The sequence below is a fragment of the Dermochelys coriacea genome, chromosome 22, assembly GCF_009764565.3.
Source record: "Dermochelys coriacea isolate rDerCor1 chromosome 22, rDerCor1.pri.v4, whole genome shotgun sequence".
NCBI classification, from domain to species: Eukaryota; Metazoa; Chordata; order Testudines; family Dermochelyidae; genus Dermochelys; species Dermochelys coriacea.
Window position 1 is genome coordinate 12,439,041 of NC_050089.1, and position 25,127 is coordinate 12,464,167.

At 46.9% G+C, this 25,127-nt stretch overlaps 1 long non-coding RNA gene across 3 annotated transcripts in view; it reads left to right on the plus strand.

Annotated features, from left to right (window-relative positions):
* Positions 1-19,632, plus strand: part of LOC119846609 — a 25,903-nt gene extending 6,271 nt beyond the window's left edge. Inside the window, exons 2-3 of one of the 3 annotated variants that reach the window (XR_006276609.1) lie at positions 13,321-16,069; positions 16,777-19,632. This is a non-coding gene — a long non-coding RNA (uncharacterized LOC119846609). The remainder of the gene's footprint in view (positions 1-13,320; positions 16,070-16,776) is intronic. The other 2 variants (XR_006276608.1, XR_006276607.1) reach the window with 2 other exon arrangements.
* The last annotated feature ends 5,495 nt before the right edge of the window (positions 19,633-25,127 follow it).

Below are 25,127 nucleotides of genomic sequence, written 5' to 3' on the forward strand. Positions count from 1 at the left end.
GGAGTAGCATTGTATATCAATGATGAGGTAGAATGTAAAGAAATAAGAAGCGATGCAATGGATAAGACAGAATCCGTCTGGGCAAAAATTACATTGGGGAAAAAAACTAGTAAAGCCTCTCCTACGATAGTGCTTGGGGTGTGCTATAGACTTCCGGGATCTAATTTGGATATGGATAGAGCCCTTTTTAATGTCTTTAATAAAGTAAATACTATTGGAAACTGCGTGATCATGGGAGACTTTAACTTCCCAGATATAGACTGGAGGACCAGTGCTAGTAATAATAATAGGGCTCAGATTTTCCTAGATGCGATAGCTGATGGATTCCTTCATCAAGTAGTTGCTGAACCGACTAGAGGGGATGCCATTTGAGATTTAATTTTGGTGAGTAGCGAGGACCTCATAGAAGAAATGGTTGTAGGGGACAATCTTGGCTTAAGTGATCATGAGTTAATTCAGTTCAAACTGAACAGAAGGATTAACAAAAATAAATCTGCAACTAGGGTTTTTTATTTCAAAAGGGCGGACTTTCAAAAATTAAGAAAATTAGTTAGGGAAGTGGATTGGATTGAAGAACTTATGGATCTAAAGGTAGAGGAGGCCTGGGATTACTTTAAATCAAAGCTGCAGAAGCTATCGGAAGCCTGTATCCCAAGAAAGGGGAAAAAATTCATAGGAAGGAGTTGTAGACCAAGCTGGATGAGCAAGCATCTTAGAGAGGTGATAAGAAGAAGCAGAAAGCATACAGGGAGTGGAAGATGGGAGGGATCAGCAAGGAAAGCTACCTAATTGAGGTCAGAACATGTAGGGATAAAGTGAGACAGGCTAAAAGTCGAGTAGAGTTGGACCTTGCAAAGGGAATTAAAACCAATAGTAAAAGGTTCTATAACCATATAAATAAGAAGAAAACTAAGAAAGAAGAAGTGGGGCCGCTTAACACTGAGGATGGAGTGGAAGTTAAAGATAATCTAGGCATGGCCCAATATCTAAACAAATACTTTGCCTCAGTCTTTAATAAGGCTAAAGAGGATCTTAGGGATAATGGTAGCAAGACAAATGGGAATGAGGATATGGAGGCAGATATTACCATATCTGAGGTAGAAGCAAAACTGAAACAGCTTAATGGGACTAAATCGGGGGCCCAGATAATCTTCATCCAAGAATATTAAAGGAATTGGCACCTGAAATTGCAAGCCCATTAGCAAGAATTTTTAATGAATCTGTAAACTCAGGAGTAGTACCGAATGATTGGAGAATTGCTAATATAGTTCCTATTTTTAAGAAAGGAAAAAATGTGATCCGGGTAACTACAGGCCAGTTAGTTTGACATCTGTAGTATGCAAGGTCCTGGAAAAAATTTTGAAGGAGAAATTAGTTAAGGACATTGAAGTCAGTGGTAAATGGGACAAAATACAACATGGTTTTACAAAAGGTAGATAGTGCCAAACCAACCTAATCTCCTTTTTTGAAAAAGTAACAGATTTTTTAGATAAAGGAAATGCAGTGGATCTAATTTACCTAGATTTCAGTAAGGCATTTGATACCATGCCACATGGGGAATTATTAGTTAAATTGGAGAAGATGGGGATCATATGAACATCAAAAGGTGGATAAGGAATTGGTTAAAGGGGAGACTGCAACGGGTCCTACTGAAAGGCGAACTGTCAAGTTGGAGGGAGGTTACCAGTGGAGTTCCTCAGGGATCGGTTTTGGGACCAATCTTATTTAATCTTTTTATTACTGACCTTGGCACAAAAAGTGGGAGTGTGCTAATAAAGTTTGCAGATGATACAAAGCTGGGAGGTATTGCCAATTCGGAGAAGGATCAGGATATTATACAGGAGGAGGATCTGGATGACTTTGTAAACTGGAGTAATAGTAATAGGATGAAATTTAATAGTGAGAAGTGTAAGGTTATGCATTTAGGGCTTAATAACAAGAATTTTAGTTATAAGTTGCAAAAAGAAAAGGAGTACTTGTGGCACCTTAGAGACTAACAAATTTATTAGAGCATAAGCTTTCGTGAGCTACAGCTCACTTCATCGGATGCATTTGGTGGAAAAAACAGAGGAGAGATTTATATACACACACACAGAGAACATGAAACAATGGGTTTATCATACACACTGTAAGGAGAGTGATCACTTAAGATAAGCCATCACCAACAGCGGGGGGGGGGGGGGGGAGGAGGAAACCTTTCATGGTGACAAGCAGGTAGGCTAATTCCAGCAGTTAACAAGATATCAGAGGACAGTGGGGGGTGGGGTGGAGGGAGAATACCATGGGGAAATAGTTTTACTTTGTGTAATGACTCATCCATTCCCAGTCTCTATTCAAGCTAAGTTAATTGTATCCAGTTTGCAAATTAATTCCAATTCAGCAGTCTCTCTCGTTGGAGTCTGTTTTTGAAGCTTTGTTTGTTGAGTATAGCCACTCTTAGGTCTGTGATCGAGTGACCAGAGAGATTGAAGTGTTCCCAACTGGTTTTTGAATGTTATAATTCTTGACGTCTGATTTGTGTCCATTCATTCTTTTACGTAGAGACTGTCCAGTTTGGCCAATGTACATGGCAGAGGGGCATTGCTGGCACATGATGGCATATATCACATTGGTAGATGCGCAGGTGAAACGAGCCTCTGATAGTGTGGCTGATGTGATTAGGTCCTATGATGGATCCCCTGAATAGATATGTGGACAGAGTTGGCAACGGCTTTGTTGCAAGGATAGGTTCCGGTTAGTGGTTTGTTGTGTGGTGTGTGGTTGCTGGTGAGTATTTGCTTGAGATTGGGGGCTGTCTGTAAGCAAGGACTGGTCTGTCTCCCAAGATCTGAGAGAGCGATGGCTCGTCCTTCAGGATAGGTTGTAGATCCTTGATGATGCGTTGAAGAGGTTTTAGTTGGGGCTGAAAGTGATGGCTAGTGGCGTTTGTTGTTTCTTTGTTGGGCCTGTCCTGTAGTAGGTGACTTCTGGGTACTCTTCTGGCTCTATGCAATCTGTTTCGTCACTTCAGCAGGTGGTATTGTAGTTGTAGGATGCATGATAGAGATCTTGTAGGTGTTTGTCTCTGTTGAGGGGTTTGGAGCAAATGCGGTATATCGTAGCGCTTGGCTGTAGACAATGGATCGATGTGTAGATCTGGATGAAAGCTAGAGGATATAGGTAGGAATAGCGGTCAGTAGGTTTCCGATATAGGGTGGGTTTATGTGACCATCGCTTATTAGCACCGACTCCAACGAGAGACTGCTGATTGGAATTAATTTGCAAACTGGATACAATTAACTTAGGCTTGAATAGAGACTGGAATGGATGAGTCATTACACAAAGTAAAACTATTTCCCCATGGATTTCTCCCTCCCACCCCACCCCCCACTGTTCCTCTGATATTCTTGTTAACTGCTGGAATTAGCCTACCTGCTTGTCACCATGAAAGGTTTTCCTCCCTTCCCCCCCTGCTGTTGGTGATGGCTTATCTTAAGTGATCACTCTCCTTACAGTGTGTATGATAAACCCATTGTTTCATGTTCTCTGTGTGTGTGTATATAAATCTCTCCTCTGTTTTTTCCACCAAATGCATCCGATGAAGTGAGCTGTAGCTCACGAAAGCTTATGCTCTAATAAATTTGTTAGTCTCTAAGGTGCCACAAGTACTCCTTTTCTTTTTGCGAATACAGACTAACACGGCTGCTACTCTGAAACCAGTTATAAGTTGGGAAACATCAATAGAAGTAACGGAAGAGGAGAGAAGGACCTTGGAGTATTGGTTGATCATAGATGACTATGAGCTGCCAATGTGATATGGCTGTGAAAAAGGTAATTCAGTTTTGGGATGCATCAGGAGAGGCATTTCCAGTAGGAATAGGAGGGTTTAGTACCATTATACAATGCACTGGTGAGACCTCACCTGGAATACTGTGTGCAGTTCTGGTCTCCCATGTTTAAAAAGGATGAATTCAAACTGGAGCAGGTTACAAGAAGGGCTACTAGATGATCCGAGGAATGGAAAACTTGTCTTTGAAAGGAGACTTAGGAGCTTGGCTTTTTAGCCTAACTAAAAGAAGGTGAGGGGAGATATGATTGCTCTCTATAAATATATCAGAGGGATAAATACCAGAGAGGGAGAGGAATTATTTCAGCTCAGCACCAATGTGGACACAAGAACAAATGGGTATAAACTGGCCACCAGGAAGTTTAGACTTGAAATCAGACGAAGGTTTTTAACCATCAGAGGAGTGAAGTTTTGGAAATAGCCTTCCAAGGGAAGGCAGTGGGGGCAAAAGATCTATCTGGTTTTAAGATTCTACTTGATAAGTTTTATGGAGGAGATGGTATGATGGGATAATGGGATTTTGGTAAGTAATTGATCTTTAAATATTCAGGGTAAATAGGACTAATCCCCTTAGATGGGATATTAGATGGATGGGATCTGAGTTACCGAGGAAACTGATCGCCATATTTGGGGTCGGGAAGGAATTTTCCTCCAGGGCAGATTGGAGAGGCCCTGGAGGTTTTTCGCCTTCCTCTGTAGCATGGGGCATGGTTGACTTGAGGGAGGCTTCTCTACTCCTTGAAGTCTTTAAACCATGATTTAAGGACTTCAATAGCTCAGACATAGGTGAGGTTTTTCATAGGAGTGGGTGGGTGAGATTCTGTGGCCTGCGCTGTGCAGGAGGTCGGACTAGATGATCAGAATGGTCCCTTCTGACCTTAGTATCTATGAATCTTTCCCACAGTGCTCAGGTTTCTGAGAGCAGTGACTCTTGGGTAATTTCTAAATGGGTGGCTCTGCATCATGGCGTGGGGTCAGGAGGACAAGCTGAACCTGGACAACTGGAATGCTGGTGGCTCCCAGTGCAAACTGGGAGAGAACGCAGATGACAATGGCACCAGTTGAGATGCTCTTGAGTCTAGCCACCAAGCACTGGTAAAACGCTAGGAAGAGTCTTGGGTTTGTAGGGCCCCATTTGTCTGGTACCAACAAGCCGTTGTACTGGCTTTACATGATCAAGGGGTTCTAGCCAACAGCCTCTGCACCACCTCTCCGACTTATATAGACCGGGCCAGCTCAAGCCTCCTATCAAGATGGGAAGAAGGATACCTGTGGGGCCATCAATAGAGCTAGCCTTCCTTTCATCCATGTTGCTTTTCTTCCAGGTCCACATAAAAACAACTTTTTTCCCTCCCCTTCCCTGCTTAAAGTTTAGCTTCAGTCTATCTCCTTCAGTACAGAGCAAATATCCAGTAGCCCTTACCTCATCTTCACACTCACCTAACTCCAGTTAATGAGATGCAGGCCTGAGTGTTTCTCTGACTCCGGCTTTGATAGGATCTTGGTTAAGTCCTTCCCTGCTCACCCATTTCAAGATGTTCGGATATTGAACTATCTGCTCAGTTCTGTGTCTGCTGGGCAGAATGGCTTCAGAGGAAAAATCCATATGTGCTCCATATCTAAACAACTGGGTGGAGAACCTGTTCTCCTGACTTTTCCTGCCCCCATCTCGGGATAACACAGGCATAATGGCAGCATTTTAAAAATATATATTTACCACAGAACTGCTTGCTTAGTCAGAGCTACACTGTGGGAGTTGTACTGTATTTTGCACTGTACAGCAGGTACAAAGGCAGTGCTGCCGGCAGCAGGCATAAGAGAGAAACACAGACAGACACATAGTATGCCTTGTGATCGAGAGAATGTATGGGGAGAGAGAGGATATGCAGAAAGAGGTGGCTAGATAGAGGGTGTGAATGGGGATGGATAGATAAATAGATAGACAGATACATAGATCAGGTATATTAGGATCTAGGACGATAGACAAGATAAATAGCATGGGGCAGGATAGTTATTGTTGCAATGGTCAGGGCTTGCAGTGGTATAACTGTGCATGGCAGGATACACATTGTAAAGAAAAGGAACAGACCCATGGATAGGCTCAGAAGCACACCTGAATAGAAAAGCCTTTGATTTTAGCATGTGCTGGTGGGTTGGTCTATCCAGGTCTCTGCTCTGCCCAATGAATTTTCCAGGTTCTCCATCTAATAATAATAATCGAGCCATGGCTTTTAAACTGTCTCTTCTCATCAGGTCACTGTAAAATAGGGTTAAGGGGAGGAGTGGGAAGAAAGAAGAAGAAATCCAGTTGTTCATGCTAAGGATTTAATAAATGTTGACATTTCTGCAGAGGGAACTGTCTAGTGTTTTATGGTGCTCAGATGATCAAGGCAGGATTAGCAGGATCCAGAAATTGTTCTCTCACTGAGGAAGAAAGACTAATTTGCTCCTGCCTCTTATTTAGGATTTGATTATACCCATCCATCCCTCAGATGATGACATGATAAAGACATGAGGGAAATAGCCCTCAAGTAGCTCCCTAGACTTTAGGCCCGGGAGACCAAGCAAATGTACATCCCCCATATCCCTCACAGTGTCAGAATACTGTCTCCTCAGCATGGTGTGTGTATTGGGGCTGTCTGTCCCTTGTCATCTCTGCTCGTTTGCTTTCCCATTTGACTTGCCTTATTTTTAGACACCTCTTGTAGCTATCCGCCTTGTCGATTTCTGCAGCTTTGATTGCAGCAGCCGAGGTGGCAATGGAAAGTGCAATTTCAAAATTACCTTTCATCTGTGGTTTGGAATAATAACTGTTGCATTAGACAGAGCAGGCTCCATCTCACGCCTGAGGGTGAGGGTCTGTTTATCACAAGTATATAGAGTGCTGTGTCTTTCCTTCCTTCCTTCCTTCCTTTCTTCCCTGCCCCCATTCTCTCATCATGCATATTGACTAGTGAAATCTGCCTGGCCTAGGCACACCTGCCTGCCAGCCTAGAGTAAGTGCTTGCTCACCCAGATAACCTACTGGCCAATATCTCACCTGCCCATCCTACAGAGTCAGCAAAGGCAACCTGCCACCGTATAACTCAGCTGCCCAACCTATGTGGCCAGCACTGCACCCCACACCTGCCACATAGGGAAACTGAGGCACGGGAAAGTAAAGCAATTTGCCCAAGGCCACATAGATCAGTGACAGAGAATAGAGCACTAGCCACTAGATATTGCTTTCCGTCTGAGTGGGAGGAGATTCTCAAGATCCCTGACTTCTAGTCCATTGCTTTAGCCACCAGACCACCCTTCCTCAAGGTCAGTGTGTTTGCAACAGTGAGCATGTAGCCATGCCGCTGAATGTGTGTGGGCATGCGTGTGTGTGTGTGTGCGTGTGTATGCAGCACTCCCTGAACTCTTGCTTAATGGTTGTACCCAATATGCTCCCGAATAAAAAAAGAGTCTCTGCAACTAGTTCACAGCAGCCTCAATTGCTGGTTATTGACCACCGTGGCTCCTCTGTACAGAAGTAGGAGGCAAAAGCCGGTGGTCCAGCACATCTGTTCCGGAACTGGGCCTTGATGGCTGTAGGGTATTTTCCCCCTGTCAGTTCCTTCCTCTCCTTTATTAGTAGAAAGAGCCAGGACAAAACAAAGCTGTTAATGCTCTCAAAGCTGCCTCTCTCCCCCTGCCCCCCCCCCCGCCACCTGTCTCTACTATGGAGAAAGAAACCACTGACAAGGCAAATGGAAGCACAGAGGGTCTTAGAGATTAAAGGTGGGCTCTTGTGTTCTTCCTGAGGAACCCGTACCTGCAGATTTCCCCAATTTCCTTTGATGGTAATCCCATGGAAACCTCTGCAAACAACTCCCCAGGACGTGTGCTAGGCAAATCTCTCTCTCTGCTGGAGCAGCCAGGATTTGCAGCTCTATAAAAGCCTCTATGAACCCCCAGGCTCCCTTGTTAATAATGGATGGTTCATAATAATAATTCATACGGATAGGATTGATAGTTTGGGGAGGAGGCCGGGTTGGGCTCCTGGGCTGCAATCCCTCAACCCTTGTCCCCACAGCACTAGAGTGAGCCCAATACCGCCTACCTGAGTGCTGGTTTAGCTCGTGTGGATGTAGGGGGCTGGAATGCCAAGCCCCCTGGATTACCTGGAAAAACTGTACTTTTTCAGACATGGCTGCTCAGTGTTGAACTCACTGCCTCTCCTGGGCAATCCCCATCCTTCTGCCAGGCCAGGAGAGAAAAAGGTTGAGCTCCTCTGGCAAATGACTTGTTCTTAGGAACAGTATATTCTCTGTATTACTGGAGACCCCATTGTGCTGGGTGCTGCCTACACACAGACCCTGTCCTGATGAGCTCAGAGCCTGACTAGACAAGACAAAGGGAGCGTTATCACCATCACCAGTTAAGAGATGAGCAGTGGGACCAGAAAAATTAGATGACTTGCCCCAGGGAGCCTAGGGCACAGGCAGGAATTGGGCCTAGATCTCCTGAGCCCTAGGCCCTTAACCTCAAGACCAGTCTTTCATCCGATGGAAGCACGACCTATTAGATCTAGAGATGAGCTTGAACCTGCATATCTCGGCCAACTGGCCCATTGAACCCTGGAGCAGTTCAGACCTCAATCCAGACATGCACTTTGTACTCCTGGGCTGGGCTGAACCACGACGTCAGATGCTCCCAAACTTTGGAGACTAATTTTCTCATTTGTTGGCCACCCCTGCAGAGTGTTCAAGGAAAACAAATGAGTTTGGAGACTGAACTGAGAGAGATTAAGTGACTGGCCCATGGCCACAAAGGATATCGGTGGTAGAGCTAGGAATTTATCCCAGGTCTCCCAAATGCTAAACTAATGCTGTAACCACTGAGCAATCCTGCCTCTCAGAGGTGTCATGCCTGAGTCACAGCAGCAGCAGGGAGACAAGAATCAGGTCCAAAGAGCGGGTAAGCGACTGAGAAATCCAGCTAATACAGAAATGCTGACCCCATTCTCCAGCGCCAAGGGGCATAGCCAGGATGGATGTTGCTGACCTCCTCAGCATGAGTGACACTGAACTGGCTGTGGAGACTGGAAGGTATCAAATTTGCTGCCATAGCAACCAAAAGGGCATCTAGAGGATGTTCACTGTGGCAAAAAAGGGTGCCTGAAGCCTAAGATGGAGACCTGGGTTCTGTTCTTAGCTCTGCCATGTGAGTTTGGGCTAATCTTGTCACTGCCCTGTGCCTCAGTTTCCCACCCTATAAACTGGGAATAGAAACACCCGATTTAATTAATTAAAAGTGCAAATTATTTTGAGCTCAATCAAAGGAGCTATTATGGCTGTGAGTCCTGTGGGACCTGCAGGATCCTAGTCCTGCTGCAGGGCTGTATTGAAGAGCTTAAGTGGAATTAAAGTACTGTGATGGCCCCCATGTTACTGGGGGCTCAAGTCAGATCCATCCCTAACTGGCCTTTAGAAGATGTGACCTTAGAAGGATCCAGAATCACCATGTAATGGGGACTGAGCATGTACCCAGACTGACACCAGAGCTTCATTTACACTAAGGGGGATGTTTGGAAGTTGGGCAGAGACCCCAAATGGAGACCAGGGAGATTATATTTGTTCTATGGCAACCTGAGCTCCACCTGGCTTATGAATAAATAGCTTTACCTTCATCAGCAGCCTGCACAGCAAACCCAGGCTTGGAAGCTCTTCTCCCAACTCTCGTCCTTCCAATGAAGTTTCTATATTGACTGAATTCCCTGCTATGTTGCCAGGTCTCATAGGAGATGGGGCCTGAACCAAATGGACAAAACACCCCTGGATTTTGCAGGTGTTTGAAATCTCAGTTCCCATCTAAGAAGCCAAATAAATGATGGAGAACCAGTCCCTACTTTCCCTTACCTGCATCTGACATTGTCATTATCTGGAACACCGAATGGGTGTAAAATACAGTCTGGTCAGAATAATAATGTTCTGCATGTACTTTGTACCAGACTCAATAATAACAGTAAGAAAGACTCAAGCCCATAGAGTCTGATCCTGTGTGTTCTTGAGAGGTGCTGAATGACCCAGACTGCTGCTGATTTCAATGGGAACAGATGGTGCTCAGCACCAGAGCAAGGGGAAGGACAAGGGGGAAATGGTTTTCCCATCCCAGGAAAATTTTAGAAATTTTGGACATCTTTCCTGCCCCGAATCAGGATGAAAAGTCAAAATTTCAAAATTGCCCACAAGCTGACAATCTGAAGAAGAATTCAGTTGGGGGTACATTGAGATGGTTTGCGTTGGCATTTGTTTCTTTTTAATTTCAGGTCATATAGATTTTATTTTTATTTTTAATTTTGACCATTTTTAATTTTTAATTTTTTTTTACGACATGACCCTAAACTTCAAAATGAAAATTTGTTTCACCATGAAACAAACTTGAATTTTCTGCTTAGACAGGGCCAAAAGGGGGCACTGACAATTTCAAACCGTTTCTTCCAAACAATGTTTCTAAACAGAAATTTGCTCAAAAGTGACCTTCCCCACAGGACTGGTTTTGAGAAATCAGCATTTTCCAATGAAAAAAATGTTTCCCTGAAAAATTTGTGTCCAATTCTCCTTAGCACCAGCATTGCATATCCCAGCTTGGTTTGTATCTGTTCCTGGCCTGATGTTGCTATCTCCTTCCCATCGACTGCTTTCCGTGTATTAATTTTATCAGAAGACATTGTCAAAACAACTTCTCTTCTGTCTTTGCATTTGGGACACCGGTGCAGGAAAGTACATTTCGTTTTCAATCTGGCCCACTGAACACTGATTGCAGACAATGATTTCTTCTGCTTTCCAGTCTTCTCTGCGTCACCCTCTTTTCTGCACCGAGTTTATGGTCACTGACTCTGGATTTTGTTGTTATTTGCCTTTGTTCCACATTTTAACCTTTGTTAGTGACTCAGTCATTGTGAAATTTCTGTTCAGTGACCTATAACACCCTAATTTAGTTGGCATTTTGATCTTGGATTCCTGATGCACAGTCTGTCATGTGCCAAGCCCCTTTGTCCTTCCCCTCTCTCAAGTCTCCTCTACTCCTTCATCCTACTTTATTCCTTCATTCCCTTCTGCCTTCTAACCCCCATCCCTTTTCTTCTGAATGTTCCCTTTTCTCCTCCAAATGCTCCTATTCCTGTATCTCTCATTCATTCCATCCTAACTTCCCTATGCTTTTCTTTCATATTCCCCTTCACTTCCTCCCCAATTCTCTCTCTGCACTATGTTGTGTCACTGAGGGGTGCTGCTGTGAAAGGAGCCATCTGTTGATCCTCTCCTGCTGAGATGATAAGGGAATGGCACCTCTGCTGAGGCTGGAAACTTTGAGAGGAGGAGAAGTGTCAGCAGCAGAGATAATGGTTGTAAACAAGCTGCGTGGGGCAGAGCCCATCAGTCTCTTGGGGACCGGCAGTGGGGACATGTGTGTGGTCCTCTCCATTACTTCTTGGAGAAGTGGGGGGGGATCTCCAGCCCCTGTGTCAAGGAGGTCTCAGGAGGGCATGATTGTGTTACCAGCGAGGTGAACCAAGGTGATGTGCTCTTGGGAACATTCTGCATGGAGCGGAGTAACTGCTCATAGGGCCATAACTCCTGACTCCCTTCCCCCCAGATATTCACCAGCCATGAGGAAACAAAAGATCCTGCTCGGTTTATCCCCTCTCCCAGCCTGGGGAGCTGAGGACATTGGTTGAACTCTGGATGCAGGGTTCCCTCCCAGTATGGGACCTGCAGGAGATAACCTAGCGCTGCCATGACCAGCCTGTGTTAAAATGGCATCGAAAGCTCAGCTTGCTTGGCTGACTCTCTGCTTCCTTCCCTCTGCCTTTCTGCTGTACAGCTCCTGTGATGACTCTGATACTGGGGGATCAGCATCCCTGGCTCCCAAGCTCCCATGGGTTCTCCTCATGAAGAAAGGCTGATGGGGGTTAAAGTATTCCTTTGGCCCTTTGCTGGGCAGTAGCAGAAGGGTCTGTGTTGTGCCAGGTCATTCAGTGACAGGGAAGCTGAGTTCTCCATGATCCCTCTGCAGCTACAAGAATGGGCTGATCGGACTTTCCTTTCTCGCTGCTGTTGTCACAAACCATCGGCTGTGAGAGCACAGGTGCCATCAGGCCTCCGTCTAAGGAGAATGAGAGAGGGGACCAGAGGGGCATAATGGGCGGGGGGGCTCTCCATTTCCACCTCCCACTCCGTGACCCCAGCCAGAGCGGCTGAGGTGATGGCTATCTTAGCCAGTCTCTGTGATGCAAGAGGCATGCGAGCAAACCTGACAGTTGCAGACTGGGCCCCCCACACCCCTTGGACTCATGCTCCAGTGCGTTTTCCTTTCAGAAGGGCCCAGCTGGGAACAGCTCACAATGGAACGCCAGCACATTGTTCTGTGGCCCCTGTTGCTGTTCTGACAGCCAGAGAAGCTGCAACCAACCAGGGAGGTTCTTCCATGTGATTTTTTCCTTTTGGAGCATGCAGTGGTTCTCTGGAAAGTGACGCTGTGCAAAATGGCCCCATCCTCCTTGTGTCTCTCGGACTCCAGATCAAATGGGCTCAGTTTGCTAACCAGTGTGTGGTTGGCCTGTAGAACTCACTGCCACAAGCTATCACTGAGGCCAAGAGCTTAACGGGATCCCAAAAGGATCAGACATTAATATAGCTAATGAACCCATGCAGAGTTATCACAGTAGATATTAAACAAATACATTAAACAAGAACTTTTGGAAGGGATATAAATCCTCCTGCTACACGGCCCAAGCCAAACTCTAACTAATGGGGGAGGAGGAAAGTTATCCCTTATCTGCCTACTGCAGAGACCTTTTCCTTCCTCTGATGCACCTGCTAGTGGCCACTTCCAGTGACAGGACACTGGCCTAGATAGCTTCCTGGTCTGAGGCAGTCTGCCATTCCCTACATTCCTAACAAGGTGACATTTGTGGGGCCTGATGTTCAGAGGTGCTAAGCTTGCACAACTCCCATTGACCGACATGCAGCCCCTCTGAAAATCAGGCCATCTTCACATCTCAGTGCCTCAGTTTCCCCTTCTGTGAAATGAGGATCATAAGGTCTCCCTCACCTTTACAAACTACTTTGAGGTCTACTGACGTGGAGCGCCCAGAGTTAGTAGGATATTAACAGAAAGGAAACACACAAAAGAGATTTAGAAAAGGCCGCTCCATCTAATAACTGCCCTACATACCTCTCTGTCTGTCTGTCAAGGCACTTATATAGCTATTGTCGCTGCAGTATCTGAGCACCTGTTTCTGCTTTGAAAGAACAAGCTCGCTGGGCCAAAGTTCAGCGCCGGCAGAAGCCAAGAGAAGCTGAAGTCAGTGGGAGCTGCAAGTGCCAGGGGGAAAGACAAAAGGCACAGCGGGTCCTTTGGCAGCTCCCACATCTCTGTCCTGGTGGCTGCATTGTAATGAGAACAAGCAAGAGGGAGATAACGGATAGGGAGGGAAATAAAGCCTGTTTTTCTCCCCTATTTAGGATGAAAAGTAAGCGGCGGTGCCCAGGCCTATCAGATCTGTCAGCACGGCTCCTGGCAGGAAGAGGGAATGGTAAATGCTATTGTATGCACCATTCTGCTTGGTGGGTTCCTCTCCTCGGCGGGGGAGGGGAAAAGAAACACACACACACACACAACAAGGCACGGGGTGTATGACAAGGGGGCAGAAACATTTATTATCGAAATGGAAATGTGGATCTTTGTGGATGAAGGTGTATCTGCTTCCCATTGTCTCTCGCAGCAGCCCAGTGAAAGGCTCCTTTGATGGCTCCGTGTTTGTGCACCGGCTATGAAATTGCTTTAGAAGACAATGATCGTGCGTGTTTATTGATAATGAAAAGGAGGGGCAGGCTGCGTTTCTCTATTTCCCCAAGAGCAGCTGTCAAAGGCTTGCAGAGAAAAACTGGGAGACTGGGCCAGGCCGGCGAGCGGGTGATGGACAGGGAGCCTCATATCTCCCATACAGAGCTAATGTGACCATCTGGCCTGATTTAACAGGGCTACTCCACTCTAACTCTTTACAAATCCTCCAGGCTGCTCATGCTCTACCCAACTCATCAGCTTCCATTAGCGGTGAAGAGAAGAATACCTCTGTCTGACAATCCCTGCATGGAGCCCATTTTCCCACACACCGAGAAGCAATCCTCCTGGAGGAGATACCAGCCTGTTAAACCTCTACAGACTGGCCTGGAGAGGACATTCCATAGCTCCCAGGGAGGCCAGGTGAATGGGAGGATGAATTCCTGGGGCGCTCATCTAGACCCAACAGTGGTTTCAGGGAATCTGGAGCAAATGCTGAGTCTGGAGAAGCTCTGCTTCAGCTGGTGGGGGGTAGAGAGGTGGGCAATTTGCAGGAGCACACTGATTATGGGGACCTTGTATAGATTCAAGTCAGAACAGAAACATAGAATTGTAGGGTTGGCAGGGACCTCAGGTGGTCACTTCATCCAGCCCCCCACCAGTGGCAGGAGTTTGAAGCTGAGAGCATTTCTCAGACCTCCCTACATTACAACTTAAGGTAGGAAGAACTTGAGTCTCAAGCTTATTCCTGGATTCTAGCGCTCACCAAATGACCCTGGTTAGACCTTGGCAAGGGAAACTGAACAGAAAAACACACCCAGTCCCTGTGGGCACTCACACTCTCAAAAATACACCCATACCTACCTATATGCAAACACATGCACAGCCACACATGACCACCCTTGCAAAACTGTGTCCAACCATCCAAATGTATGCATAGGCACACTCTCTAACATACAGAAGTACATAGATGGGGATAAACACTCATGCAAGTATAAAGGCAACCTGCAAAGGTCATCAACCCCTTTCAGCGCTAAAAGCCTGGGTCTCTAAGACCTGAGCTAAAAGAGCAACTCCACCGGCTGGTAGCTGTTGCAGGCTGTTATCCACTGCCCATACATCTTCCACACACACAGACACACTCCCATATGCACATATACATATCCCTGCGATGACACAAAAACACAACTCATATGTGGCCAAATCCACACACACCTTCCTTGCATCTGTGTACACACCCAAGGCTTTGACACAGGCACACCCTTGGACTCTCTCTTACACATATACCACCTCTCAAACAGTTAACCAAGCTCTCACACAACAATTGCTGCTCCGACCTGGCCAGGACAGGTCTCCTCCAGCAAAACCCCATACCAACGCATGCACCATATCCTTCCCACCCCTGCCCCTGCTCCTCTCTCTTAAAGCAGCCTGAAAACAGGTTATTAAGTCTGTGTATATATAAAAACACATAGCGTATTCCTTTCTCCCTCATTAGTTAATAGCGGCTTTAATAGGAATGTGTCTTTTTCTTCACCTATCCTCCCTCAGATGAACAGTTTAATCATACAGTCATGCTCAGCCAGGCTAGCTCCTTTATCTGCACAATAAAGAAATGGTTTATGGTAGATAGACGGCTCAGACCGAGCTGTCAATTTCACACAGGGCCTTATCAGTGCTCGCACATGGTGTAAGTCCGTCGGAAATTAGACACGGGATTCACATGTCTAACAAGCAGGGTTAAATGCTTTTTCTCCCCCCTTCCTTTTCTTTCTCCTTCACCCTCTCTCTTCACTGATTACAACATTGGTGGCAGCTTTAAAAGGACAGTTGTGCCCGCCTCCCCGGTGAAAGACATTAATTTATTGTAGTTCGCTCTTTATTTGATTATCGTTTTATTAAAACCACCCCAGGCGATAGCATTTTTGCTAGAACAAATCCTCGGCTCCTGCGTTTAATCTATTACCAGCCCAATTTATTGCCAGAGAAAACCAAGTGGCTCCTACTTGCTGTCGCTGTCTGATGTCTCTCCCCGAAGGAGGAATGGCCCAGCGAGGCCTCGGCATGGACAGCCCCACAGCCTATCCCCATGCTTCTGGAACAGAGCAGTTTCCAGTGAGTAGGGACCTTGTCACAGGGTGGCTGGACCCTTGAAGGGAGGCAGTATCAGCTCCCCTGTGCTAGAGCAGGAGTTCCCAGTTGGGCCAATTAAGAGGGTGTGGCTACAAAGAGCCAGCTTGTCATTAAGGATGGAGTGTTCTGGGAGCAGCAGCCTCGGGACATTCCCCTGGAAAAAGCTGCCAGAGTTCCCCAGGGAGAGGGGAACCTGCCGGAGGGAACATGGTGCCCAGGGAGAAAGCCTATGAGTGCTCAGTGCTCAGCTAGAAGAACCAAGGAAGAATCCTGCAGCAGGCCTGAAAGGCAAAAGGGGTAGGGTAACCATATTTCCCAAAGGGAAATGGGACACTGCGCAGGGCTGGCCTGAGCTTTCCCCCCACATGGGGCTGGCCCGAGCCCCCTGCCTGCCACCCACATGAGGCTGGGGTCACTGGAACCCTACAGGCCCCCCACACAAGCCCGGTCTCCCCCTCCAAGGGCCTGGCATTGTAGCTCCCCCCCTTTGCCACATTCCTCCACACCGTACCCGACTTTTTTGACAAAAGTGGGCATGTGTCCTGTTTGCTCTTGCCGACTGATGGAGCAAAAGGGGCACATGCCCACTTCTGTCAAAAAATCGGGACAACTGGGACAGGGCTTAACAAAGGGACTGTCCCGGCCAAAACGGGACGTATGGTCACCCTAAAAGGGGGTCGTCCCTGGTAGCTGTAGCTATAGGTGTGCTGGAGAACTGGCACGATCTCTCTCACACAGAAATACATAGACAGTGTTTTGGAAAATTAAACTACCTGAAAAGTGACTCTGGATGTGGTGGTGGGTCTGTCGAGGGCTGGGTGCAAAGCAGCACCCTACAGATCCCCAGTCCTGGAGGGAAGTCATGGTCCCCAAGTTCTTCAGTGTTTGACTTCAATTCCTGGGGCCCATCCTTGATCTGGAGAGTTCCTTTCCTATCCTGGAACAAGAGATGTTTCAGTGCCCATGGATTTGGGAATCCTCGTGTTATTTCAACCCTTCCCTAGGGTAACATCTCCTTCTGGAGCGAGAGGGGAATAAGTTCTCTGTGGACATTGTCTTCACCTCCCCCAACTGTTCCAGCTATGACTCCTACCTAATTTATCCTGATGGCTTTCTCTACCAATCGCCCCTCCTGGACACAGATGGCAGCCCCAGGAAAGACTCCCCCTTCCTCATGAATCTGGGACTTCATGGGGCGTTGATTGTCCTTGACTTTTCACCTCTTCTCCCTATGGCTGATACAAGTCTGAGAAGGCTGCTGGAAGAATTAACCCCTTCTCCTCAAAAAACAGTCTGAAGCTGAGTCATACCCTCCCTGACCACATCTGGCAAAAGGGTCCTGGAGAGAAAGGGGTGACATTTTTAAACTGAAACTTTTGTTTGTCAAAAAATGCAGATTTGGGTCTTCTGAAATGTATCACGAATTTCTGCTGAATTGCTTTGGTCCAAAAAAAAAATTATGAAAAAGCTCAATGTTTTTGTTGACCCAACTTTGTTTCAAATTTTCCTTCAATTTTTGTTCAACTATTACATAATTTGAAATCAAAATTAAATGTTTTTTTCAGGTCAAACAAAACATTTTGTTCAAACTGAAATGAACTTTGTTTTTTTCCTTTTTCCTTTCAACAAAATATTCAAATAATTTTTTTGGTTTTGGGTCCAAACTGAATTTTATTCTTCTGATTTTGGAAGTTTGGCAGTGAACTGAAAAATCAGTTAATTGTACTGCTCTAGTCATGGACTGCCCCTCCAACCAAGAGCACAAATGTAAATAGTAGATTTTCTCTTCACACACACACACACACACACACACACACACCACAAAGAGTTGACTTTAGAACAAGATCCCCTGACCCTTTAACTGGCCCCTCCCACTACACATAAAGTTCTGAGGTTCCTCCCCTTATACACCCTTCTCACAACCCCAAATCCCAGCTCCCTCCATAAACCCACAAAACTCCCTGTATTTAAAATCACAGCCCCAAACTCATGGGTATCTCTGGCTGCATCTGCAAAACCCCAGCCCGCGTCCCAGCAGCTGGAACGACTAGCACCTTCAAAACTAGCACCTCTCCAGCTCTGCTGCAAATGGACAGGAACACCTTTACAGTGACAGTAGCTTGTTATAGACTGCAGTATCTGCCACATAACAGTGGCAACATCAAGAAGCGATTAATGATGATGGCTGGCATTTTATACAGTGCCTTCCAGTCCAGGGCAGTTTGCAAACCACGTAGGGACACAACCACATGTTTCATCCAGCCCTGGAGTTTCAGCCCCATCTGATGCTGTGTTAACAGCATGTAGCAACCCTACCCAAGATTCCGGGTAGGGAAGTAGAGAGGGAGGCTGCATTCATGCATTTTAATGGGAACTGGGCACCCAAATCTCCTAGGCAGCATTAAAAGTATCTGCCTGAATGTCTTGTAGTGGCCCAGTCTGGGTTGTTTGAGTGTACCCTAATTTTATTCCTGAGTGGAACCAGATAAGTGGCAGTCACTGGGACATGGTGGTGAGCCAACCCTTATCCTACCTTCTGCCCACTCTCAGAGTCATGCTAGATCCACCCCACCCTCCACCACCTACCCCAAGCCAAGAGCTTTCTCCTGTCAAGCTGGTAAGAGACATGCAGTGCCAAACAGCTGGGTGATAATGAGGGCTGGGTGAGCCAGCTGGAAATTTCCCCAATCTTTCACCCAATTTTACAGCCTCACATTTCTAAAAATCTTTTTGCTTCTGAATTCCACGCAGATGGAACTGTCAAAGGGCTCTTGGCATGGCATTTCCAGCCATGAAACACAGACACTCGCAGAAAACCCCACAAACATAGGCACGCACACACACTCACACTCTCTCCTACCAGAAGAGCCCATTTTCTGGTGGCTCTTCCAGCCAAGAAAGCCTCCAGCTGCAGACATCCGTTAGCGATCTCCAGTATCTGCTCAGTGCTGCCTCCAGAATGGCGAGAAGGGAGCAAGTCAAATGAGTGGATATAGCATGCAGGGCTCCCTCGCTGGCTGGGGTCAGGAAGGTTCCCACAGGCAGACGACAGAAATGAACAGCAGAACAAAGCTCCAAAGAAACCTGTGGGTGTTAAAAGCTCAGCTAAGCAGCAATTGCCAGAATTACAGCACTGGGCACCAGGTTCCTGACACTGCAGCCCCTGTCCTGGTTCTGTTTAACAGAGTGTAGCTCCAGAGCTGTCTTTCACCTCTGCTCCTGCCGGGCTTAAGGATGGAGAGAGCCTGTGGCTCTTAGCATGAGGGGCAGAAGCCCTGAGTGTGATTCTTCTCCCTCCCTGATTTATTATCTCGTGTCTCAGGTAGGATATTGTGTGATTAGCTTTGGACAATTCACGCTGCTCGCAGGCTAGTGTGTGCAATGCATTTGGCGATTCTTGGCCCAGTTGTGCATCCCACAATGAAATCCACCCATCACAATCAATACTAACTAGCCATCCTCACTCAGCCATCTCAGCAGGCCAAGGACCGAACTTACCCTCTCTGCAGAGGTGCTTCCTCTGCCTTAGGGCAGGTGCAAGATGGCCAGGCCGTCCCCATGCTGTGGAGGGGTCCAGGTCTTGCATCTGCAGGGCTGTTGATCCAGCATACTTCCCCAGAGCTGCGTCATTTAAAATGTTAACATAGTACAAAAACCAACCCAGAGCAGCAACGAACCATCTATCTGGAGTCTCCTGCTAGTCCCAGTTGCTGCTTTGGACAGTGGGTACATTTACTGATGGCTCACAAATTAAGAAGTGCAAAAAAGCCTCAGCCAGAGAGAGAGGCAAAAAGAGAAGGGAGAAGTGGATGGAACTCTTCCAAGATTGACACACTCCCTCATCTTCTCCCTGCTTGCTGTTCTAGGGCTGCCTTCAACTCCAGTGACTACAGCAGAATGAGGTTTCTATGCTGCCTAATCCAGGCAGGTTTCATCTGTCCTGAGGAGTCTTCATGTTCTCATGGCTAGAAGCCTCCCACGCACACTGATGCATCTGCAATGTCTTCATCAGAACAAAGACCTGGCTCAGCAGATCCTAGTCTGAAATACTGTTTGTGCTTTCTTTCTCCTTGGGAAAAGTAAAAAAAGCCAAGAAATTGGCAGCTCTCTAACCCCTCATGTTCACGCCATGTTCCTGACCCCATCTCCGGGGGCGATGCAGAGCACAAATGAACCTCGCCCTGTGCAAGACTTTCTGTCTTGGAGCATCCCTTGTGGTGAGACCCACCATTGCAGCCACTCTGCCTCCCTCTGTGCCTTGGGACTTCCAGGGTCTGGGGTGGGGGCTCAACCGCTGGCAGGTCACATGACAGCCTCACCCCTTCTGGGGTATCCAAAGTCCATACTAAAGACAAAGGAACCCTAACTCTTCCACTCTTCCTGGGTTCTGTCCTGGGCAGACTCTTCTCCCTCTCCAGGGCTCTGCAGGGCTTTCTCATTGGAAGCCCAGCTCCTGCGGAGCTGCCAAGCTTCAGGCCTTCTTCCCTGGTGTCTTTTCCCCAGGCTGATTCTCTCCAGGCCAGGTCCTTAGCCCTGGTACATCCCCAGGCCTGTCTTGGGAAGGAGGGTTGGCCTTCTCCCAGGCCAGCTTCAGGAGTCTCCTTCACCCCTGCCCTCTCCCTTCACTGGGCCAGTCCCATGGTACAAGCTCCCTCCAGCAGCTCCTCATGATTTCTTTCCCTGAGGGAGGAAACTCCAGACTACCTCTTTCCTGTGTCTCCCCTCTTACTGTCCTATCATCTCCCTTTTAAGTTCCTCTCCTTCCCAGCTGACCACGCCTTTCTCCGTGTGTGCCAGCTGTTCATTAAAACCCTTTTTGCAGGCCAGATTTCCCTGATCAATTATCCTGGAGGTAGACCAGGTCCCCCCATTAAAGGGACCAAGTCACCTTGTGACACGCCCTTCTGAAAAAACCCAAATGCTGTCCTAACTACAGGGCAGACTGTTCTTGCAATTAAGTGCTGAACCCCGGTGAAGGTAACTGGCACAAGTGGGGGCATTTGCACAGGACATAGATTGTAAATCCACACCGTAGTATCCAATGTGTAGACCGTGGAGCCATTCACCTCCACTTCAGTTCATGAATTCCCCACTAAAAGATGAGGTTTTTTGAAATCTATTCATTATTTGAAAAGTGGCAGAATGACTCTCTCAGTACAATCCCAGCCCCACGGAAGTCAACAGGAGTTTTGCTATTGATTTTAATGAGATGAGGATTTTACCTTGGTTTGGAGCTTGTTCACAAACAATTAGCTGTGAAATGCCAATGCTCAAAATTAGAGCTGTCTGATTGGACATGTAGGTCACGTGGTATTGTTTCTGTTCCCTGACTGGATGAGCATAATTCTTAGAACTTGACCTGGATATTTGCTTTCCATGAATGTTCTGCAGTCAAATTCATTATTCCCAGTAACATCTATCTATCTGTCTTTTATTTCTAGAGTGCCCATCACTGGGGCACCTACCATTAATTCATCCACTAGAGTATTTGCTGAAAGCTTACTCCGAAGGGGTGCAAATTCAACCAAAGCCAGTTGGTTTGCAAAATGCAAACCCATACTGGTCAAAATATTTATTTCCAGATTGGTCGTTTCACATTAAACAGTGGCGATATCACCTGGCAAGGCCATCAGATCAGCAAAATGCATCCAGAGGGAAATTTGCTCTTATGCAGAGGCACCTCAAAATAAGACGTAAGGGAGACTGTTATTGTTTATTATTCAGATGGAGGTAGTGCTTAGGAGCCTCAGGCATGAACCAGGACCCCACTGGGCCAGGTGCTGTACAAATACAGAACAGAAAGATGATCGTTGCTCCAAAGAGCTTACAATCTGTGTAGTGAGATGGTGCATAGACTTCGAAGGAACCATGAGGCTAGTGGTAAATTTTGCCCTCAGTGCTCCTGCAGGATTGAAGTGGTCCCTAGTTCTCGTGCTGGCTCTAGGGAAGGAAAGCATCAAGCACACTGTTGTATATGAATATTCCATGGATGAGTCATTCCCCCTCCCATCAGGTGAAAGTTCATTGGAGAAGATATATATAAATAAAGAAGCGAAAGTTGAATCATTTTGATGACTCATGTAATATTCATTTTGAATAATTTGTACACACGATTCTATAAAAATGATACTTTCCATCCGATTCCTCCATGAGCTTTAATTTGTTGCCGGTGAGGAGCGGTGCCGGGGTCTTTTATGGGTATTAGTTCCATGGTGTATAGCAGGAGGCAGAGGGAGTTTAATTATGATTCAGTGAGCCACATTGTGGGTTTGTCTTAAAGCCACTTAATTAGTGCAGAAATATACAGCTGTAATTATCCTGAAATATGGCCTAATTAACCTATGGGAAACCCATACATGCTGCTCAGGAAAGTCGGATGCATTAATAGTCTATTAATATACTGGAACTGACAGCCTGTCATGCACACATTTGGGAACACCAAGACAGAATCTCCTTAAGTATGATTTCTGACTGAGAACAGCTATACCTGTACAAAAAAAGGACTGAGCTTCTCTCTGCTGGCTCCGGATAGAACCAGTTATAGTATGGTAGCCCCCAAATGCATTTCCCCCACAGCCATTTTGAGCTGTAGTACCTCTGTTGTTCCAGTACCGATCCCCTTGCCCAGCCCTGGAAATTTGCCAACACACCTAAGTCCTGACTTACAGCCCCCTAATCTACTTGTTGGGTCCTGGGTCTCTTCTGAGTGCAGATTGCTAGTCAGTCCTGAATGTGTGACAGGTTTATATTAACAAAGTCATATCTACTTGGAGCCTGGATGGGAGTCCCCACAAAGTCCTCTGCTGGTGGCCTGACCTTGATCAGGATTCCCAAGTTTGTGGGACAACATGAGTTCAGGTCTGAGGTTTCCAAGTCGCCTGTTTATTAAACTTTCTTGATTTGGTTTGCAGAGTTCATGTGAAAGAAAGCCCTCAAATCATCCAGTATCCTAGGGTTTCTATCCAAACCAACTATCAGTCCCAGTCCCCACTCCAGAGACCCACAAATTCCACAGTGAAGCTGGTCCCCAAGGTCAAAGTTTAGGCAGCAAACAACCCTAAAACCTGGCAAATTTCACTTGCTAGTTGGTTTTGATTAGAAGTTTTCCCCCTCCCAGCTTTGATGTGAACCAGTTCAAATATTCCCCAGGGCATAGAAAGAATCCACAAAACACCATGAAACCCAAACTGGGCTTTGGGTCCTTGTGTCTCTAGAGTCCGCAGACCAGGTGGGAGGAGGAAAGAGGAGCTGATCTGGATTCAAGTAGGGAGATGTGAATTTGTGTGGCTAGAATCAGAACCAAACCTTTGCCCCAAAGCTGCACCGGGCACTTTCTGAGGTTCAGGACCATGTGCTTCACATTGCCCCCAGCCATCCTTTGCCTTTTCCTCTGCTGCCCTTGCATTTGGAGAGAGCCCAGCCTGGCTAGAAATATCGGCTGTAATTGGGCTGTTCTCTTGGGATGAAATCCTGGCTGCATTAAAGTTAATGGGAGTTTTAACATTGGCAATAGGAGTAGGTGTTTCTAACCCACCCAGCAGTAGGAAGAACTGATAACACCCAAGAAACCTAGTTCTCAAGGTTTCCAAACCAGTTTTGTAGCACCAAGAAATCCAGCTAATCCTCTGCACTGTTAGCTCCTTTTCACACTTGACAAATATGAGCAGCTATTATTCCCCCATGTTATGGACGGGGAATATGACACACAGACTGGCCCTGAGTCACAGAGTTGGGAACAAACCCCATCAATCCTATCGCCCAGTTCCTAGCTAACCATTAGACAATGCTGCCTCCTAGCACAGAAAAGTGTCTTTGGGGTTCATTTGATGCCCTCTGAGCTGAGGGTGCAGCCTGGCGGAGGGGAGCCGGAAAGCAGCGAGGTGGGGGGAAGAGAAAGGAGGCAGCTGGAGAAGCTTTTCTTGAAGCACAGCACATCAGCAAATATTCCAGCAGCGTCCTCATCCTTTGGTGATCAAAGTAACAGAAATTGAATCCAGCTGTAATCATCCACAGGGTAGTTTGCTTAAAATTCCCCTAATTATGGAAGTGCAGAAAATGACAGTGCCACAACGTTTTGAATCAAAAATCGACGGCTCCCGCAAACCGGCTGCCTTTGTGGCAGCTTCAGGACAAAAGGGGCGAGAGGGGAGAGGGAAAAGCTGAAGGTGGAAGTGTGGTCGGGTGGCGGGCGGTGCAGAGAAGGAAAGGTAATCATCTTTCTTCCACCGCCTTTCAGGCTGCAGAGAAGAGCTACGAGTCAAGGTGAGCTTCCCTGCTCCGGAAGATTGATAGAAAAATGGATCTCATTGGGTTGGCCCATCCACTTTGCTGGCAATTACTGTGTGATGCATTTGACACCGTATCCCAAGTGATATTTTATCCAATACTTATCGCCAAGGTGCTAAAGGCTTTTTGAGTGCCTGCCTGTCTGAGAAGAGAGAAGAGAAAAGGGAGGGGGATGTTTATAAATATAACAAATGTGAAATATGGTTTGCCATAGTGCTTCCAGCAGCAATCTTTCATGACGGATTGCAGCAGGCCCCGCAGATGTCTAGAGCCTTCCCACCCCTGCCATTCACCCATGGGAGATGACTTGACCAAGAGGATGTTTTATTCAACAGAGAAGTGGGGATGGGGCTCGGAGCGGGGTTGGTAAAAGTTCCCAGCTCCCATCGATTACAGGTAATAGGCGGCAGGGAGCAAAGAAGAGGGCTTGGTTCAATCCCACCTCTCCAATAGCAAGAGGGTAACAGTGGGGCCTTGCCCTTCTCGTCCAAGGATCTCATGCCAGGGCGTGCAGAGAGTGTCAGTGGCCAATGCAGAAACAGACTATTTTGCCCAGCTCTCCTCATTCCTTTTCCACTGCCTAATGGGCTGTGTCACACTGCTCCCTTGGGCGTTACCTGCTTATATTGGCCTCCTGCTTTGCCTGGGCCTAGCGATCCAGCACCCGCTCAACAGCTTGGGTCCCTCAACGAAAGACTTGCCTGGAACAAACCATCAGAGACCAGTAAACTTTAGCCTCCAGGGCTGGGCACCCCTATGCTTTATGGCAGGGCTCATCCCCAGCTGTGAATTGAACAGCTGAGGTCTTCCATCTTCCCAACCATGGCAAGCCAGCTTTACCCATGACCTAGACTATAGACCAGTCTCCAATACGGGGTACCAGATACAAGCAGCTCTATAGCAAGAGTTGCCAGTGTAACCTACACTAACCCAGCGTGGGTTTCATCCCTGGCTGGTGGCTGGGTCACATATTAGATCCACAGGCCCTGAGTTCAATCGCCACAGACAGGAGTGTCATTGCACTTTCATTTCAATGAGCAGCCCAGTAGTTGGATCTCAGGGGGTTTGC